The sequence below is a fragment of the Podarcis bocagei genome (assembly GCF_964188305.1).
Source record: "Podarcis bocagei genome assembly, chromosome: 10".
Lineage (NCBI taxonomy): Eukaryota > Metazoa > Chordata > Lepidosauria > Squamata > Lacertidae > Podarcis > Podarcis bocagei.
Window position 1 is genome coordinate 14,480,263 of NC_138135.1, and position 11,227 is coordinate 14,491,489.

Sequence of the window (11,227 nt, forward strand, 5' to 3'; positions counted from 1 at the left end):
TGGGATTGTTGTCTCTCACATGACGGTGCATGTTTTGACTCCACATAGTGGAAAGTGACCCCCAAAACAGTGATTTTTAGCTTTTGGAGCTATTTCTACTGATTTTTCCATTGCCTTGCCATACACCTGGGTTTTCCCTGACATTTTGCCAGTTCGGCAAAATTCCCCCCGACACCATTTTTACACCCGAAAACCAGGACATGTCAGGAATTTTCCTGTTATATGGCAAGACTAACAGTGGCAACTCTTGTCGCATCTACTGAAGCGCTCAGATAAACAACTGGTCTTCCAATTCATCATCTGTTAGAGAAGAAATTGGTTGTTGTTGGGTTTGCTATCGTTATTATTATTATTACTTCCATTGTTTCGCAGCGCACTGAATTTTCCGTGCAATCATTTTACTCCTTATGCAAGCCTAATCAAGCGGCCGCAGGGAAGGAAGTGCAAGAGAATAGCAAAAGGCCCCAAACAAATCCCAGGTGAATCATCTCAAGCTGTCTTTTGTGTGGAAGAAAACCTGGCAGAACAATGAGTGTGTTCGAGGTTTATAAAGGGGAAAAAAAAACCCTTGACGCATTATTAGGCTTATTATCTCTCACCTATCCTGGCTCTGAGATCTTTCTGGACCTCACACAAACCTTATGCCACTCTGCACATAACTCTTACAATCTGTCCATGCATTTTTTGATTCAATGGCAGCCAAATGGAGCATCGTCTGCCACCGGCGTCATTCCGAAGACCACTTCAAACGTCACACAACAGGCGTGACTGGCAATTGCATGCTGCACGTCCGTCAGTGAAAATCACGCAAGTGCGAAGTCGAGACATGAATTGCTAAACTAGAGCTGCACCTGGATATAATTTGTGACCATTTCAATTGTGTGTTTGGCATTTCAGGAGATGCTCCCCTTTAGAATGAGAAATTTCAAGTTTATTTTCCAATATGTTGAATGACACAAACCCCGCTTTTAAGAATTATATCTGAACTAGAGTCCTACATGACTCCAAAACTTAACTTTTGGCATTCCTTCATATTGTTGCAAGTTTCAGCTGGGATTTGATCCCAAAGCAGCAAATTCAGGTTGCAGCGTTGTAGCAATATACTCATTGTTGCTCCAAAGTTCAAAGAAACAAAACAAAACAAATCAGTGCAGATTGGTTCAGTTCTCCATCTTAATTCAAAATGGCACCCAACTGTATCTGAACATAGACAAAAAACTGCTTCTTGATACGCAGAACCACCATACAAAATTTAGTTGCAATAGCTTAAGAGATGCCCCAATGTTTAGCGAACAGACAAACAACTTTCCAAATTATGTAGTGGAACAGGAGGTCTTGTGCAAGAAACCTGTTTCCCGTGTGCGTGTTAAGGAAACTGATGGGACGCACTAGAAAGTGTGGGATGACAAATGACACAACTTCATCTAACATCCCTGCAAACAAAGTCAGAACAAATATTCATTCAATAGCCAACGTCGTCTAATCTCCTTGCAAACAAATCAGGGTGAAAACTCAATGAGCAGGCTGTCTGGAAGCATCGTAAAATGATCAGTTAAAGGGATTGCTATGTAATGTCTTAGTAGCACCAATATCAATAAAGAGACTTTGTTTGGTAGGGATATCATGACCTCTGGTGGTGATCATGAGTATTGGCGTTATAAAATTAGCATGCTTTGTTCGGCAAAAGAAATGCCTTCTTGCATATATATATATGTATATTTATATATACACACTCCGTGTTTTGTGTGTGTGTGTGTGTGTGTGTGTGTGTGTGTGTGTGTATCTATGATAAGCCATTTCATACTGTCATGTGGTTCTGATATATTAGCAGTGTCTCATCATCGCTTCTGCTGCTACCTATACAGTCATACCTTGGGTTTCAGATGCTTCAGGTTACGTGCTGAACCCGGAATTAGTGGAATGGGTTTCTTCCACGTTTCGGCATTCACTCATGTGCAGAAGCACTAAATCACGCTTTGCACATGTGCAGAAGCACCGAATCGCAACTTGCCTCCCGCACGGATCACGTTCACAACCCGAGCATCCACTGTATAGTGGAAAGTCAAAAATAAACAGAGAAAAGAATGGTAGAGTTCTCATTAGGCACCATTCCATAAATGATTATCTGAGCCAATCTGTTTTATTGTAATAGTATGAACAAGTACAAAAACAAAAAGTGAGGGGTGTATAGAAGAGGGGGCATAATAAGGAGAAAAAAGAGAAAAGGTGTCTGGGAGTATGGTCACGAAGTTCATGGTAGACACTGCCCTAAACTCTTTCATTCCATAAACTTATGAAAAGAACCCAGTGTTCTAAGAAATGGTTTTCTTGTTGGTTTCTCTCCTTGAGTATGTTGATGTGATAAACATTAACACTTGCTATGCCTGTGTTGTTGATATTGTTATTGTTATCTACTATATATTTTGGAAAGTTGTTTGTCTGTTCACTATCAATTTTTGACACCTCTTAAGACATTATAACCAAATTTTGCATGATGGTTCCCGATATCAAGAAGCAGGTTTCACCTAGGTTTGGATACCATTGGTTGACATTTTGAATCAAGATGACATAATAATAATAATAATAATAATAATAATAATAATAATTATTATTATTATTATTATTATTATTATTATTATTATTTATTTGTACCCCACCCATCTGACTGGGTTCCCCACTCTGGGTGGCTTCCAACATACAGTGGTACCTCAGGTTACATACGCTTCAGGTTACAGACTCCGCTAACTCAGAAATAGTGCTTTAAGTTAAGAACTTTGCTTCAGGATAAGAACAGAAATCGTTCTCCGGAGGCGCAGCGGCAGCAGGAGGCCCCATTAGCTAAAGTGGTGCTTCAGGTTAAGAACAGTTTCAGGTTAAGAACGGACCTCCGGAACGAATTAAGTACTTAACCCGAGGTACTACTGTATATAAAAACATAATAAAACCTTAAACCTTAAAATGCTTCCCTATACAGGGCCACACTGTTTTTATCTGCTGATGTCAAAACTGATTTTGGTTCATTCAGATTCCTGAACAATAGTGGGTACAAGGCTGGTAGTAATTATTCTTTGAGGTCTTTTTTAAGAAAAGGGGGAGGGATGGGCTCTCTCTCATGAAGGGGGCCACATCGACCATGACAAACAACAGCAGAGGAAAAAGTGACATTGTCATGGGATGGAATGAGAAGGAACTGCCACTTTAAAAGATCGTTCAACCTCGTAGCATCTTTCTTGGTGATGTTGATGATGATAAATTACTTTTGCCCCACCCATCTGACTGCATTGCCCAGCCACTCTGGGCAGCTTGCAGCATAATGAAAACACAACAAAACATCAAAAACTTCTCATTAGAGAGCTGCCTTTAGATGCCTATGCAAAGTTGTGTATTTGTTTATCTGTACGTTTTTCAGGCTTTGAAATAAACACGTTACTTTTCTGTGTGTAAGATGAGGTTTTTATACTGTAAAATAAGGTCAGAAAACCGGGGGCATCTTAGTGGGTAGGGGGGTGACAGATGATTGGTTGCAGCCGTGAGCTGCAGGTTGTCATTGGTGCGTGATTGGTGGCTGCGGCAAAGGCTGTTTCGTATTGGCTGATGCTGTGCTAAATAGGTGTGTGACTGGTTGCTGTGTCAAATGCTGTTTTGTATTTGCTGCCGCTGCTGCAATTTGGGTTGTGATTTCCTTCCGCTGTGGGCGACCGGGCAGAGGCGTTTTGCTGACGCGAGTGATTGTTAGCGAGCGGCACACACAATTTTAAGTGTCAGGTTGGTGATTTACTGCATTTCCCCCCCATAAAAACCTCAACAACCTTTGTCTCCCCCCCCAAAAAAAAGTTGTACAACTCTGGGCAATCCTCTGTAAAAAAGCTCAACATTGTCTTTATTTGGAGCCCCCCAAAATAGGGGGCGTCTTATACAAGGGTGTGTGTTATCCACAGAAAAGTAAAAAGGTAAAGGGACCCCTGACCGTTAGGTCCAGTCGTGGCCGACTCTGGGGTTGTGGCGCTCATCTCGCTTTATTGGCTGAGGAAGCCGGCATACAGCTTCCGGGTCATGTGGCCAGCATGACTAAGCCGCTTCTGGCGAGCCAGAGCAGCGCACGGAAACGCCGTTTACCTTCCTGCCAGAGCGGTTCCTATTTATCTACTTGCACTTTGACGTGCTTTTGAACTGCTAGGTTGGCAGGAGCAGGGACCGAGCAACGGGAACCCACCCCGTCGTGGGGATTCGAACCACCGACCTTCTGATCGGCAAGCCCTAGGCTCTGTGGTTTAACCCACAGCACCACCCATGTCCCACACGGAAAAGTACTTATGCTTAAAATGGCCACTTTTTATTCTGAAGAAGGATCTACCTAGCTCTTATCCTTGACATGTCCTCCATCCGGATCGGGGGCCCGTAGCAATTTCCTGTGAACCTCGACAACCACCATTTTGGGTGCAAATAGCACCTGGGTGACAAGTTTTCGCAGAAAGTGGCTTGATCCCCAGTAGAGAATGTGCCATGCGTAGCTCCTAGGCTCACCACACGGAGGAGCTGAGCTCAGATCTAGCAGTTCCTAATAACTTGGGGCCAAGGCAGCTCCCTACATATTCCTGCTTGAGCAATCCTCTTTTCGTGATCTATTTTGGTAGAAACCTTGGCACCGCAAGCGGCCTGCCTCGGCGGTATCGCTCCCCTGAGATTAATGGTGCTTTGGATTGGCTCAGCGGGCTTTTCAACCTCATGGAAATGTAATCACACCATGCAGACATTCCCGCAAATTGATAAGGTGTCAGGTCAGAAGGCCTCGTCTGCCTGTTAGCGGGCTGGGGTGAAACACGCTGTTGTTTCAGAGTCGCTCGGAAGACGTCACGGGCACAAAGCCCACTTTCAAATCTCCCCCGGGAGCATCTCTTATGAACGTCAAAGCAGACTCACAGTAAAGAGTTTGTAACTGCCTATGGCTGGAGTGCAGGGGGAAGTGGAGGGGAGCACGAACACAAAACAATTTATATTAGCTGGTGACTGTACAATTTTTCTTTTCTGCGTGTGCCCTGAACACTTTGGCAACACGTCTAGCCAAGAACAATGGGGATCTGCCAGACTTCCATGATACAAAATGAATTGTGTTTTGCGTTTTCATCAAGTGGCTAATGACACGCAAAGAGCTGTTTCAAAAACTCTTGCCAAGGTTGCAAATTTGAGAACTTGGGCTTGATGTAACAGCATGTTGAGCAAAATGCTGGCATTTGTTATCTTGCGTAATTCTGGCATTAAGGAAGGTGAGGTCTGGTCTTCCGGAGAGACGTACCTAGGCTCCTGGTACCTAAAGCCAGTGTGGTGTAGTGGTTAAGAGCAGTAGTCTCGTAATCTGGGGAACCGGGTTCGCGTCTCCGCTCCTCCACATGCAGCTGCTGGGTGACCTTGGGCCAGTCACACTTCTCTGAAGTCTCTCAGCCCCACTCACCTCAAGAGTGTTTGTTGTGGGGGAGGAAGGGAAAGGAGAATGTTAGCCGCTTTGAGACTCCTTAAAGGGAGCGAAAGGCGGGATATCAAATCCAAACTCTTCTTCTTCTTCCTTTGTGCCCTTGGCAAGAGGCTGTATTGGCGACACCCCCCCCCCAAAAAAAAATCACGGATATAACTGGAATATTGCAGTTGGAAGTAGAGTCATATCTCGGGTTACAGATGTGTCAGGTTGCGCTTTTCCGGGTTGCAGACCGCCAAAACACAGAAGTACCCGAACGAGTTACTTCCAGGTTTCGGCGGTCACGCATGCACAGAAGCACTAAATCACGCTTTGCATATGTGCAGACGTGCCGAATTGCAACCCGCACGTGTGCAGATGCGCCGCTGCAGGTTGCGGACGCTGCAGGTTGCGAACGTGCATCCCGCACGGATCACGTTCGCAACCCGAGCGTCCACTGTAATATCCTGGCAGAAAGCACTAAAAGTGTCAGGGGAAATCCAGAATGTATAGCAACCCATTCATTTCTGGGTGTGATTTTGCAAAAAAAAAAAAAAAAAAAATCTCAACATTTTTGTCTGGATTTTTACTTTTTGAAATATGGCAACCCTACTTTCACCCTTGGCTAGAACGACTGAGCCAGAATGGAGAGGTGCCCTTGGTGGTGGTGGTGGGGGGGCAATCTAAACAACCCCTTGGTACTCCATTGCTGAGACTCCAAGGGAAAACTTTTCATTTCCCTCAAGTCAGTAGTCTAGCCAGGAGATTACCAATGCATGGACCACTGCAGCAAGTCTATCCTTGTCCAGGAACGTCCTAGCAGAAGTGGCGGTGGGAAAGCCCATTTTTAAAACACCCAGAACTATAAACGTCCGATAAACAAAGTCCTTTGGCCTGAGCAATAACTCTGACGCATTCAATCATTTCTCCTAGCATTGCAGCACTCCCATATTCCCATCAGGTTTATTATAATGGAAGCATTGTATGTGTTGTGATGTCACAGCTTCTGGGAGCACATCTATAAATGGTCACCGTGATTTGATGCCACGAGTCCAGTGGTTCAGATTTTTCTCCTGAGAGGTTTTGAAAAGCCCAAGGCGGAACAGTTTATGGAGCCACGGGGTGTGTCAGTCCTTATTGCGTTTAAGTCTGCCGTTAGGAGCAAAGGAACACAACCAGCAGAAAATAGATGACAAAAATAAGGTGGCCGAGTCATAACCCTAACCCATCTCCTGCCCTACTCCTCTGTGGGTTGGTTTACCCCTCTTTCCCTCCCACAGAGCTGGCTCCGGGTTTGGGGGAGCCCTATAGCAATATCCCTCCTGGTACTCCCCTATCAACCCTCCTGAGCAGGGGTGCCAACTTGAATAAAATATTTGGGGGGCAGGAAAGTCCCACCCCACATAATCGAACACAAGACATGGCACACACCATTTGAATTGCAATTCCCATTAACTTTTGGGGGGGAGCCTTCAAATATTTTATTGGGGAGAGATGAACCGGTTCCTAGCAGTTGGCTCCTGTGCTCCCCATTGTTGGTGAGCCTAGGAGATCTTACACGGTGTCAGAAGTGGGCTGCTAACCCTATGAACCAATCAGGTCTCCGTCCTGATAAGCACAAGGACACACCTTCACAATGACCAATGAAATACAAGGAACCATAAAAACATTTACTTGGAAGTACAGTGGTACCTCGCAAGACGAACGCCTCGCAAGACGGAAAACCCGCTAGACGGAAAACCCGCTAGACGAAAGGGTTTTCCGTTTTTGAGCTGCTTCGCAAGACGAATTTCCCTATGGGCTTGCTTCGCAAGACGAAAACGTCTTGCGAGTGTTCAGATTTTTTTTCGTTCCCCCCCTTTTTCTAAGCCGCTAAGCCGCTAATAGCCTTTTAGCCACTAAGCCTTTAATAGCCGCTAATCCGCTAAACCGCTAATAGCGCTAATCCGCTAAGCCGCTAATAGGGTTGCTTCGCAAGACGAAAAAACCGCTAGATGAAGAGACTCGCGGAACGGATTATTTTCGTCTTGCGAGGCACCACTGTATTTCTCATAGTTTTTAGAATTTCCTTCCAAGTGAGGCTCATGCCTACTGCTGAATAGCTGCCTCTTAGAGCATAACTCAAGGAGATGCTGTTCTCAGATAGCAGACATTCAGAATAATTATTTTTATTTTTATTTATTTTTTTATACCCTACCCATCTGGCTGGGTTACCCTAATCACTCTGGGTGGTTTTCAACACACACAAAAATAATAATAAAACATCAAACATTAATAGTAACAATCTGATCCAATATAAAAAGTCATAGTAACTTTAAAATAAACAACTTATATCAAATACAGTGGTACCTCGGTTTACAAACTTAATCTGTTCTGGAAGTCCATTCTTAAACCAAAGCTGTTCTTAAACTGAAGTGCACTTTCCCTAATGAGGTCTCCCACTGCTGGTGCCCTTCCGCTGTTCGGCTTCCATTCATAGACCGGGGCAAGATTCACAAACCAGTACACGACTTCAGGTTTTGCAAAGTTCATATACCGAATAGTTCGTAAACAGGGCTGTTCTTAATCCGAGGTACCACTGAAAAGCAATATGCAATAATCCATTGCAATCAAATAGTAAACAGTAAAATTAAACACCAGCACATAATAATTAAACAGTTTACACTTATCAGGGACGCAGGTGGCGCTGTGGGTTAAACCACAGAGCCTAGGGCTTGCTGATCAGAAGGTCGGTGGTTTGAATCCCCGCGACGGGGTGAGCTCCCTTTGCTCGGTCCTTGCTCCTGCCAACCTAGCAGTTCGAAAGCATGTCAAAGTGCAAGTAGATAAATAGGTACCACTCCAGCAGGAAGGTAAAGGGCGTTTTTGTGTGCTGCTCTGGTTCACCAGAAGCGGCTTAGTCATGCTGGCCACATGACCCGGGAGCTGTACGCCGGCTCCCTCGGCCAATAAAGCAAGATGAGCGCCACAACCCCAGAGTCGTCCACGACTGGACCTAACGGTCAGGGGTCCCTTTACCTTTACCTTTACACTTATCAACTACAATAAAGAATTACTCATCTGTAATCAATAAAAATAACAGCAAATTACAATGCATAAAATACCACAAAACATACAAAGCCATGTAAAAGGATCAAATTGAGAAACAATATCCATGGACTCCTCTCTTCCCAGCTGTTGCTGTTGCTGCTTCTGTTCTCAAAGTCATGGTCTGGGAAATGGTCCTGGGGCTGAAGGCTGGGGCAAAGCAGGTGGGAAAGCCATTGCCTGCAGAAAGTCTCTCTCCCATGAACCTTTGCCTGGTGAATTTCTGGCTGTTGTGCTATTATTATTATTATTATTGCTATTTTCATGAGGACATGAATAAAAATAAGCAAATGTATATTGAAATGGAGTGAGCTGATTTTAAGACTGGGAAAATTCGAAACCGAGAGACACCAAAAATGGCAGTTTCATCTGTTCCCTCCTCTCAGGAGGCAAATTTCAGAGGAGGAAAGTTAGTTTCCAGGTTAGGATGGGTGTCTTCCTCACCTTCTTCACAGGATCTGGAGAGAAATAGGCCCTAGTTTAAAGGGAAAGAGACAAGGCCAGATTTGGGGGGAGGTGGGGGGAAACCCACCAAGATTTAAAGCATCGTCATCATTCAGATGGGAATTTGATTCTTTCCCAATATCTCCTGATGCCTTTCCATAGTCTTTCATTTCCCCATTCATCACATGCACGTCCTTTTAATGAACTGTGTGATATTATGACAGATGTCCCAAAGCCCTGAGTAGCATATTAACAACGTGTCTTGGATTCCCAGAAGTCCTTCGTAACTCCATGAAGAATCTGTTTCGTGCTAGCTTTGTCCTTCCTGGGAAGCAAGGACCCTGGGAAACTAGAGGAAATGGAATTTGTTCCCAGGCGGAAGATAATAAAAAAGGGCGCAGTCCTTCTTAGGCTCCATGATAATGAGGCCTGCGGTCACGGTGGAGGTTGAGGCTGTCTCCACAGGGGCTGGCGGATGCTCTTTAGATTACCAATGTTGGTCTGAGGGGGATAGCGGTTCCTCAGATTGCTTCCGCCTCGGCTTATAAACCAAGTGGATCCCACTTTACAGAGGACACACAGCTGTTTCAAGGAGTCCTCAGTTTACAGGGCTGCCCATTCTAAGTCTTGTGTAAAGAAAAAGACCCCTTCGAAAGAAGATTAGAATTACTGCTAGGGATGGAAGAATCTATCAATTTCAGCTTAGTTTCACTTTTTTCTTAAGTTCATTTCACATTTTCGGGCTGGAAAATGTGCATTTCAGAATTTGGAGATGTGCACGTTTCATCAGCCATATTGTTTTGGACACTGTGAGTCTGGTAGGTTCACCTTTAAATGTGAACAGAATTGAATTTGTGCCCCCATCCCTATGACTGGAATATCTTTTGCTCCTGACATGAAATCTGAAGTGACACGGCTGAAAAAAGGAACCCATTATCGCATACCCCCCCAACACATAGTATTTATTTTCTGCCTTGAAACCAGAATATAATATCTCCCCCACCCTCTCTTGTTTAATTATTTTTTGATTTGTAAAAAACAACCCTATTTGAAATCCGTCAACATAAATGCCCCCCCAGAGATGTTCACTTATCCCAATCTAATTAATCTCATGATTTTTCATAGCATGTAACCTCTCTCTCCCACACACAGCAGCATGTAGCATCCTACTTTATTTATTTTGAAGCAGAGATTTTGTGGCTGTTGACATCAGTTGTCCAACTTCTTTAATATGAAACATCTGCCACTCCGTCTCACACTGTTGCCTGTAGGTCATGGGAAAGCTTTCTTTATCTTCCTAAATGAAGGATGTCCCACTGTACAGTCTAGCCCAGATGACCAGGGCCAACCCTTGGTATTGTCCGGCTGTGAGTGCTTCCCACCACGTCTCTGAGGAGATAAGATTTAGCCTTCAATCCTCAAGACATTTGCTCCACAGCAATCCCACCGAGCTGTCGTCAAAGGGAGTTGGCGACCTGCCCTCTTCTGTGGTGGGTGAGAACCTTTCTACCGCAGCCGTATGTCATTTGATTTATACGCAGACAAAATCCCCCAGAGTATTAGCTCAATGACTCTGAGAAGTGAAATGCTTCAGAGCGCTTAGGAATAATAAAAAGGACTAATTGCCTCTCCCCAATTTGCTTCCTTATTTTCTCTTCAACAATACTTCCTACCAGTTTTCCTGAGACAGACATTAAGCTAACCGGCCTGTGATGAACAGAATCCGCCCCAGATCCTTTTTTGAAAATTGGTGCTAATTGACTATTTTCCAGTGCTCAGGTATGGAGGCTGATCTGTGGGACAAGTGACAAATTTTGCCCAGTTATAAAACCACAGTAAAACATCGAAATTAAAAACTTCCCTACACAAGGCTGCCTTCAGACGTCTTCTAAAAGTCAGATAGTTGCTTATCTCCTTAACATCTGACAGAAAGTCAGATAGTTGCTTATCTCCTTAACATCTGACAGAAGGGCATTCCACAGGACGGGTGCTACTACCAAGAAGACCCTCTGCCTGGTTCCCTGTAACCTCACTTCTTGCAGTGAGGGAACCACCAGAAGGCCCTCGGAGCTGGATCTCAACATTATACAATAATCTTATAATTATACAATAAATAATAATTGGGAGTGAATTGCAGAACTCCATGTGTTGCCTTTCTACTGTTTTCTATGCACCTACATGGGCAAATGAGTTGGAGAGCTCCAATATCTCATTTGGGAGGGACTTCAAGTTGTGTTTTCCATGAAG

General features: G+C 44.3%; 1 long non-coding RNA gene across 1 annotated transcript; it reads right to left on the bottom strand.

Annotated features, from left to right (window-relative positions):
- Window positions 1-10,137: 10,137 nt before the first annotated feature.
- LOC308596204 lies at window positions 10,138-11,227 on the bottom strand. The gene is made up of 2 exons (XR_014012401.1): window positions 11,159-11,227; window positions 10,138-10,369 (listed from the first exon to the last, which is right to left on the bottom strand). It is a non-coding gene; the product is annotated as an uncharacterized lncRNA (long non-coding RNA).